The sequence below is a fragment of the Aethalodelphis obliquidens genome, unplaced genomic scaffold (genome assembly GCF_003676395.1).
Source record: "Aethalodelphis obliquidens isolate GAN/ISIS:26980383/991018 unplaced genomic scaffold, ASM367639v1 scaffold19, whole genome shotgun sequence".
NCBI classification, from domain to species: domain Eukaryota; kingdom Metazoa; phylum Chordata; class Mammalia; order Artiodactyla; family Delphinidae; genus Aethalodelphis; species Aethalodelphis obliquidens.
Window position 1 is genome coordinate 15,082,653 of NW_020837963.1, and position 10,084 is coordinate 15,092,736.

The following is a 10,084-nucleotide window of genomic DNA, read 5'->3' on the forward strand; positions in this document are numbered from 1 at the left end:
ATACACAATGAAATATTACTCAGTCATAAAAAAGAATGAAATAATGCTATTTGCATCAACATGGATAGACCGAGAGACGATCATACTAAGGTAAGTAAGTCAGACAGAGAAAGACAAATACCATATGATATCACTTATATGTGGAATCTAAAAAAATGATACAAATGAATTTATTTACAAAACAGACTCACAGACATAGAAAACAAACTTACAGTTACCAAAGGGGAAAGGGGGGAGGGACAAATTAGTAATTTGAGATTAACAGATACACACTACTATATATAAGACATAAACAACAAAGACCTACTGTATTCCATAGGGAACTATATTCAATATCTTGTAATAACTTATAATGGGAAAGAATCTGTAAAAGAATATATATATATATGTTTAACTGAATCACTTTGCTGTATTCCTGAAACACTGTAAATCAAATATACTTCGATTTTTTAAAAAGTACATTTTGTTTGTCTCAGCAATAAGTACTGATATATGCAAATATTTAGCTACATGGATATTCATCTTGGTGATAATTCTGATAATTCTGAGTTGGAAATTACCAATGGCAATATTTAAAGAAATTAGGTCATACAATGAGATAACTATGCAAATATTAAAATAATGCTGTATAAATATATATTATGAGATATTTAATAAGAAATGTGGAATATTACAGAGTAAAACAAAAAGATTTGATTTCATTCATTAATTTATTTAAAAATGAGGAGCTGAAAATATACAAGGTAAGATAATTCTGGAACATTTTATCATCAAGAAGCCAAGAAGCTATTAGAGACTACTAAGGTCTTTGTAAGACTTTGGAACAATATGGAAAGGAGATTTCCACTGGCAAATTATGGAAAAATTTGAGCATGAATAAGTATAATATCTACAAAGGATTTAAAGATACCAAATATGTTTAAATCTATGAGTCTGCAATGATACTCCAAATAGAAAAAAGAAAATCTCATTGGATACCTTTACATGAGATTAGGAAACCAACTTATTATTTTCTGAGCTGGCAAATAAGGTAGAAAAATCAAGAATTTATTCTCTTTCCTATGTAGAATATAATTCAGTGTATCAAAAGATTGCTATACAGAAATAGAGACACAGACATAGAGAACAAATGTATGGATACCAAGGCGGAAAGGGGTGGGGTGGGAGGAATTGGGAGACTGGGGCTGACACATATACATTATTGATACTATGTATAAAATAGACAACTGATGGGAACATACTGTATAGCACAGGGAACTCTACCTAATGCACTGTGGTAACCTAAATGGGAGGGGAGTCCAAAAGGGAGGGGACTGATTCATTTTGTTGTGCAGTGGAGGCTAACACCACATTGTAAAGCAACCATACTCCAATAAAAATTAATTAAAAATATCTAAATAAAAGATTGCTATAAGATACTTCTATACATATATGCACTTATAGTACTTATAGTATGTAAGTACTTATACATATAAGTACTTCTTTGTAGAAGTACTCCATCTAATAAATGAAGAAAGAATGATAGAATTAGAATATCATTATTTTGCAATATCTAATGATTTATTAATGGATCTAGGCAATGATCACCAATGACTGCTAACATCATTTATATGTGAAGTCTAAAAAACCCAACCAACTACTGAATATAACAAGAAAGAAGCAGACTCACAGATACAGAGAACAAACTAGCGGTTACCAGTGGGGAGAGGGAAGGGGGAGGGGCAGAATAGGGGTAGGGGATTAAGAGGTACAAACTGAGGTATAAAATAAGCTACAAGGATATACTGTACAACACACAGAATATAGCAAATATTATAACTTTTAAAAATTGTGAATCATCATATTGTACACCTATAACTTAGATAATATTATACATCAACTCTACATACACACACACACATATACATATACACACACACATATATATATACATATATATATATATATATATATACACAATCAAATATCATGTGCTAATTTAAGAAAACACAAAGGAGAGAGAACTATGTTGAGTAACACTGTGGGGACACTATCAAAAAACCCAGAATATAAGAAGTCTACATCAATAACATTTTCAACAAAGAAATGGAGAGGAAAGAAAGGAAATGGAAGCAGATCTTATAGATTAAAAGACAATTAAGATATAGCCACCAAAGAGCAAACCTAATCTGGATTCTAATTTGAATAAGCAAGAAAAACAAGAAAAAAGTAAAGGAAAAAAAAGTCATGAAGTTCAGTGATATTTGAACACTGACTATTTGGTGCTATTAAAGTATTACCGTTAACTTTGGAATGTGACAATGGTATTATGATTATGGGTTTGTAATGTCCCTATCTTTTGGAAATACTTATATACTTATGAATGAAATTGTCTGATGCCTGGAATTTGCTCCAGAACAATTGGTGGGAGGAGGGATGGTGGTACTTGAGTGGGGATAAAGATAAACCCATGTCAGAATTAAGAATTATTGAAAATAGGTGATGGAGATGAAGGTTTATCATACCATTTTCTCCATTTTCCTGTGTAGTTGAAACTTTTACTATGTCTTGTTCTTTATTATAAATGACAGATTGTTTCAACTTCCTTCTATTCAATGTAAAAGTGCTTGACACACAAAAAAGTGTGTCAAGTTGTCTTGCCACACAGCCTATTTTTACCCATTTGTGGCAGAGACCACTGGTCATCCCTCAATTTTCATTTTCTCTTCTTTCTTAGTAATAAAACTTTCAGCTTAGAATTCTCCTAGCTTCCCTTGCAGCTGGCCACACGACAAGATTTTGTTAATAAAATGTAAGCAAAAGTGATCTGTGCAACTTCTGGGTTGCACCCAGCCCTTCTCATCCCCCTTCCTGAGGGATGGAATTCAGAAGTTGTGGTCAACCTATATGGACCACACAGACAAAGGCAATACCCCAGGAGAAGAATCTTTTCCTGCCGAAATCACTCTTCCTTACTAAGAGTATTTTCCTGGTGTTTGAAACAGCAGCTTCTTCAGTTGCTTCCCCTCTGTACTTCTGACAGTTTTTAAGTTGAAATACACATCACTGAGGTCTCCTGTCTATATCGGGTATATGGGAGGCTTACCTCCTTGCATATGACTCGGTGGCTTTCTCCTTTTTGGAAAAATAATGTGAATTCTCCCTCACATATCATGGTAGAAGGAGCAGAAGAAGATGTATAGTATTTGCTCTTTGTTTCTTTTCTTCAGGGATAACACAAATATGATTGTGACCAGAATAATAGCTGCATAAACTTGAATATATTTTATTACCTTGATTATAGATATTTTAGATAATTTAGTATATTGGGCATCTAAATAGGGCCACAAATTGTTACCCAGATCATAAGCAAGGTCAGGCCGCCATGAATTGTTGATAACATTGAGAGATGATGGTGGTTAGTAGTAAAGAGCAATCTCTGAAAGTCATTGAGGAAGAAAAGCCAGTACTCAAATGGAAAAATTGGCCTCTGATAGAACAAGCTCACACTTGAATACTGCCATAAAAATATAAAGCATTAATAAAATATATCCTGAAGCACATTAAAGGAAAAGTCAACTAGAAAAAAAATTCTGTAGACTCTGAAGCTCAACTGTCTGCATTTAAATCCCAGCTGTTACTTTCTCTCTGTGTAAGATTGGGCAAATAACTGAACCTCTCTCTGCCTCCGTTTTTTTATATAATTATTGGAAATAGCAATAGTACCTGCCTTGTAGGGTTGGGTTGGCTATTGTTATGAATTTTGTCCCCCCCAATTGATATGTTGAAGTCTTAACCCCTAGAACCTCAGAATGTACCTTATTTGGAAACAGGTTTGCTGCAGATGCAATTAATTCAGATGCCCTGCCCTATGCCAGTATGATTGGTGTTATTATAAAAGGAGAAATTTGAAGACAGATACACAGAGAGAGAACATCATGTGAAGATGAAAGCAGAGATTAGGATGATGCTTCCACAAGCCAAGGAATGCCAAAGATTGCCAGCAAACCGCCAGAAGCTAGGGGAGAGGCATGCAACAAATTCTTCCTCAGAGCCCTCAGAAGGAGCCCACCCTGCTGACACCTTCATCTCGGACTTTCAGCCTCCAGAACTGAGACAACAAATTTCTGTTGTTTAAGCCACCCAGATTGTGATGCTTTGTTATAGGGTAGTCCTAGCAAAGTAATATTTACAAGTATTAAGAGTCATGACACGTAAAGCATTTAGAACAGTATCTTGCACATGCCAAGTGTTCAGTAAAAGTTAACTATTGTTATTTAAAATTATAAACTTTCATATATGTTTTTATTTACATAAATGTGTACAGCACCAATAACTAAAATAAATGGGAAGGATTAAACTACAATTAGGAAGTTGGCACACTTTACAAAGACTAAATGATTTCTACATTTAAGGAACTGCCATGGAATTATGGCAATGGGTATAAAATATTAAATTACCATTTAGTTATAAATTATGCCATTTTCTTGCATACATTTTTAAATGAAAGCATGATAAACTAGGTTGCATTCAGTTACAAAATGATTAATTTGAAAATCAACAGGGGCTTCTCTGGTGGCTCTGTGGGTAAGAATCCGCCTGCCAATGCAGGGGACACGGGTTCGATCCCTGGTCCGGGAAGATCCCACATGCCATGGAGCAATGAAGCCCGTGTGCCACAACTACTGAGCCTGTGCTCTAGAGCCTGCGAGTCACAACTACTGAGCCTGCATGCCACAACTACTGAGCCTGCAAGCCACAACTACTGAAGCTTGTGTGCCTAGAGCCTGTGCTCCACAAGAGGAGTCACTGCAATGAGAAGCCCACGCACCGCAACGAAGAGTAGCCCCTGCTCACCGCAACTAGAGAAAGCCCACATGCAGCAATGAAGACCCAATGCAGCCAAAAATAAATAAATAAAATAAATAAATTAAAAAAAAAAAAAGAAAAGAAAATCAACAAAAGAGCCCCAAGATAACTCTTAAGATCTCATTTATGGTAGTCAATTTATGCCCTGAAGAACTGTAAATTCTTGTATACTAATTTACATCACTTTATTATATTTATCTCTGGCATTCTGTTATTTATTTTTTACAAATATAATTCTGATTTTTTTTCTATACATGCAAATAAAGCCACAGAGTGTTAAGAGTTTTATGAGGAACTGAAGTTATCCTTGACTTTGAGCATTATTTCTTTAGAGAAAAATGGCTTAGGGTTTTTGGGTTTTTTTGGTCACTTTTCCATTTCACAGGATTTTGGCTATTAGCTAAAATTTTAAACATTAAAATTAAATACTTGGATCAAACTAAAAGTATTAGTATTCTAGGCAATCATGCCATTTATAATGAAACGTAACAAAAATTTAAAAAAATGAATATTTGTTTAGTACAGAATAATGTTTACTTCAAGGGGGTGAAAGCTTTGGAAAATGTGTTTGAATCTGATGAATTTTGAAAAGGTTTCTAACATTGTTTTAAAAAGCTGGCTAGAAAAGTTAAAATTTCTTTTTGTTCTTTTCTTTCTCTTTTTTGTTGTTGCTGTTTTGTTTTTGTTATCTTGTTTCAGTTTCTCCAAATATGTAAGAGGACTAGGGCTACACAATGCCAAAACCCCATCATTTAAAATAAAAGTCAGTTGGGTAGTGAGTACCATTGACACAAGAGAATTTGTAAACTGAGTGCTTATTTTGACTTCCTATAGACAGAGACTGAATCTCAAACCACAATCACATAATCATTACATAGAGAATATATCAATATGAGTTGGAAGAAACAGCTGTCATAACTTTACACTAAATTATTCAGAAACTCAAATGTTTAATCCGAGAACAAAAGGCACCCAAAATGTCGGATAACATTACAGTGATAGTGCAATGATATTCATCTTTGACAATTCAGAGGCAAAAGTTACATTTGAAATCAATTCAAATGAGTGGAGATTTAAACAAATATTTAGATACAGTGTTGCCCTTCCCTCTTTTTTTTTTTTTTTTTTAGTGAAGCAGACCAATAAAATCAGGTATGTAACAATCTGTAAAAATATGTATAAAATGTTTTTCAAGTGCAGAAAAGTGTTATATAATAGATACCATTAGTGTAAAAGACTCTTACTTGCTCAGATGTGCACTGAAATCTCTGGAGGGATTCCCAGGAATCTGAGGAAGAGAACTGAGTCACTGATAGTCAGTGCAAGAAGTAAGAACATCTTCTTGAACTTTTGTATTTTCAGTGTGCTCTGTTAACTAATCAAAGGTTAAATGAAGTAAGATAGTTTTTAAATTGTATTCAGGGATACAAGGTCATCTTGATAATTCAAACAACATGGGAAATAGCCTCATTCTCCCAGCCATTAATCTACAAATGATTTGGCAAATTTCCTTACACAGATCTAGGAAAACTCTTCTAAACAAACATAACCAATTTCCCTCCCACTACATAGCTTCTGAAATTCTTCTCATGAAATTCACAAGAAAATGCAGTGGATTACCAAAGGGGAGAGGGAATGGGGGAGAGGGAAGGAGGGAGAAACAAATGAAGGTTTGTATCTGTTAACAGGTACAAACAAAATAAATACAAACTACTATATATAAAATAGATAAGCAACAAGGATATACTGTACGGCACAGGGAATTATACCCATTATCTTATAATAACCTAAATATAATGGAATGTAACCTGCAAAAATACTGAATCACTATGCTGTATACCTAAAACTAACATAATATTGTAAATCAACTATACTTCAATTAAAAAAAAGTAGCTGTAAAAATAAATGCAGTGGAGATCCTATTTATAATTCAGCAAGAGGGTATTTTTACAAAGTGGAACATCATATTTGAACCTCCTGGGTTCAATTACAAGAGGATTTAATTCCTTCTTCATATAAAGGTCAATGTATCCCTGATCCTTTTTTATTTGCTTAAAGTCTGAACTAACCAGAAAATCAAATAAGCAGAAATTGGGTGAAATTTATGTGCAAATATTGCACAAAATGAGATCAGAGATATTTTTAAAGAGGCAACTCAAATTTCAGACTTCTAACTGCCCTTTTTAATAGACTTTATTACTTAGAACAGTTCTTCCATTTCTTTTTTCATTTATTTATTTTGTTTATTTTTATTCACATAACATAAAATTCACCACTTTAACCAACTTAAAGTGCTAAATTGTGGGGCATTTAGTACATTTACAATTTTGTGCAACTATCACCATTATCTAGTTCCAGAACATTTTTATCACCTCAAAAGGAAACTCATTAAGCAATCGCTCCCCATTCCCTCTTTCCCCCAACCCCAGCCCCTGACAGCAAGAAACCTGTATTTTATCTCTATGTATCTGCGTATTTTGGATATTTCATATATCATTTTAAAGTACTGATATATAATTCAGTGGTTTTTAATACATTTCAAAATGTTATGCGCCATCACCACTACTTTCCAGAACATTTTCATCACCTCAAAAACAAATCTTATACCCATTAGCAGTCACCAACAATACCCCCTCCTCCCAACCCTTGTTATCTACCAATATGCTCTATGTATCTATGGATTTCCCTTTCATGGATATTTCACATAAACAGATTCATACAGCATGTGGTCTTTTGTGCCTGGCTTCTTTCACTGAGCATAATGTTTTTAAGGTTCATACATGTTGTAAAATGTACCACTATTTCATTCCTTTTATGGCTGAATAATATTCCACTGCTGCTATAAATATTAGTTTACAATTTTTTGTTTGAACACCTGTTTTCATTTCTTTTGGGTATACACCTAGTGGTGGAATTGTTTAGCTTTTTGAAGAACCACCAAACTGTTTTCCACAGTGGCTCCACCATTTTATATTCCCACCATTAATGCACAGAGATTTCAATTTCTCCACATCCTTGCCAACACTTATTTTTCCTCTTTTGGTTACAACCATCCTACTGGATATGAAGTGGTTGCTCACTGTGGTTTTAATTTGCCTAATGACTAATGATGTTGAGTATCTCTCCGTGTGCTTGTTGGCCATTTGAATACATTCTTTGGAGAAATGTCTATTCAAGGTCTTGGTCCATTTTTGAATTAGGTTGTCTTTTTGTTGTTGAGCTGAAGGGGTTCTTTACATAGTCTTCATACCAGACCTTTATCAGATATATGACTGGAAAATATTTCCTCCCATTCTGTAGATTATTTTCCCTTTCTTCATAGTGTCCTTTGACACACAAAAGTTTTAACTTTTGATGGAGTCTGTTTTTTGTTGCTGTTTCTTGTGCTTCTGAACCATTACCAAATCCAAGGTTGTAAAGATTTACTCCTATATGTTTTCTTCTAAGAGTTTTTTATAGTTTTCGCTCTAATATTTAGGTCTTCAATCCATTTTGAGTTAATTTTTATATATTGTATGAGGTAAGGGTGCAATTCATTATTTTGCACGTAGGTACCCAGCCACTTGAAATTTGAACTAATAAAGGTCAACATTGTGAAAATGACTCTACTACCCAAAGCAATCTACAGATTCAGTGCAATCCCTAACAAACTACCACTGGCATTTTTCACAGAACTAGAACAAAAAATTTCACAATTTGTATGGAAACAAAAAAGATCCCAAATAGCCAAAGCAATCTGGGAACGAAAAATGGAGCTGGAGGAGTCAGGCTCCCTGACTTCAGACTATACTACAAAGCTACAGTAATCAAGACAGTATGGTACTGGCACAAAAACAGAAAGATAGATCAATGGAACAGGATAGAAAGCCCAGAGATAAACCCACACACATATGGTCACTTTATCTTTGACAAAGGAGGTAAGAATATACAGTGGAGAAAACACAGCCTCTTCAATAAGTGGTGCTGGGAAAACTGGACAGGTACATGTAAAAGTATGAAATTAGAACCTTCCCTAACACCATACACAAAAATAAACTCCAAATGGATTAAGGACCTAAATGTAAGGCCAGACACTATCAAACTCTTAGAGGAAAACATAGGCAGAACACTCTATGACATAAATCACAGCAAGATCCTTTCTGACCCACCTCTTAGAGAAATGGAAATAAAAACAAAAATAAACAAATGGGACCTAATGAAACTTCAAAGCTTTTGCACAGCAAAGGAAACCATAAACAAGACCAAAAGACAACCCTCAGAATGGGAGAAAATATTTGCAAATGAAGCAACTGACAAAGGATTAATTTCCAAGATTTACAAGCAGCTCATGCAGCTCAATAACAAAAGAACAAACAACCCAATCCAAAAATGGGCAGAAGACCTAAATAGACATTTCTCCAAAGAAGATATACAGACTGCCAAATAACACATGAAAGAATGCTCAACATCATTAATCATGAGAGAAATGCAAATCAAACCTACAATGAGATATCATCTCACACCAGTCAGAATGGCCATCATCAAAAAATCTAGAAACAATAAATGCTGGAGAAGGTGTGGAGAAAAGGGAACCCTCTTGCACTGTTGGTGGGAATGTATATTGATACAGCCACTATGGAGAACAGTATGGAGGTTCGTTAGAAAACTACAAATAGAACTACCATATGACCCAGCAATCCCACTACTGGGCATATACCCTGAGAAAACCATGATTCAAAAAGAGTCATGTACCAAAATGTTCATTGCAGCTCTATTTACAGTAGCCAGGACATGGAAGCAACCTAAGTGTCCATCAACAGATGAATGGATAAAGATGTAGCACATACATACAATGGAATGTTACTCAGCCATAAAAAGAAACGAAATTGAGTTATTTGTAGTGAGGTGGACAGACCTAGAGTCTGTCATACAGAGTGAAGTAAGTCAGAAAGAGAAAAACAAATACCGTATGCTAACACATATTATGGAATCTAAGAAAAAACAAAGGTCATGAAGAACCTAAGGGTAAGACGGGAATAAAGACACGGACCTACTAGAGAATGGACTTGAGGATGTGGGGAGGGGAACGGTAAGCTGTGACAAAGTGAGAGAGTGGCATGGACATATATACACTACCAAATGTAAAATAGATAGCTAGTGGGAAGCAGCTGCATAGCACAGGGAGATCAGCTCAGTGGTTTGTGACCACCTAGAGGAGTGGGATAGGGAGGGTGGGAGGGAGGGAGACGCAAGAGGG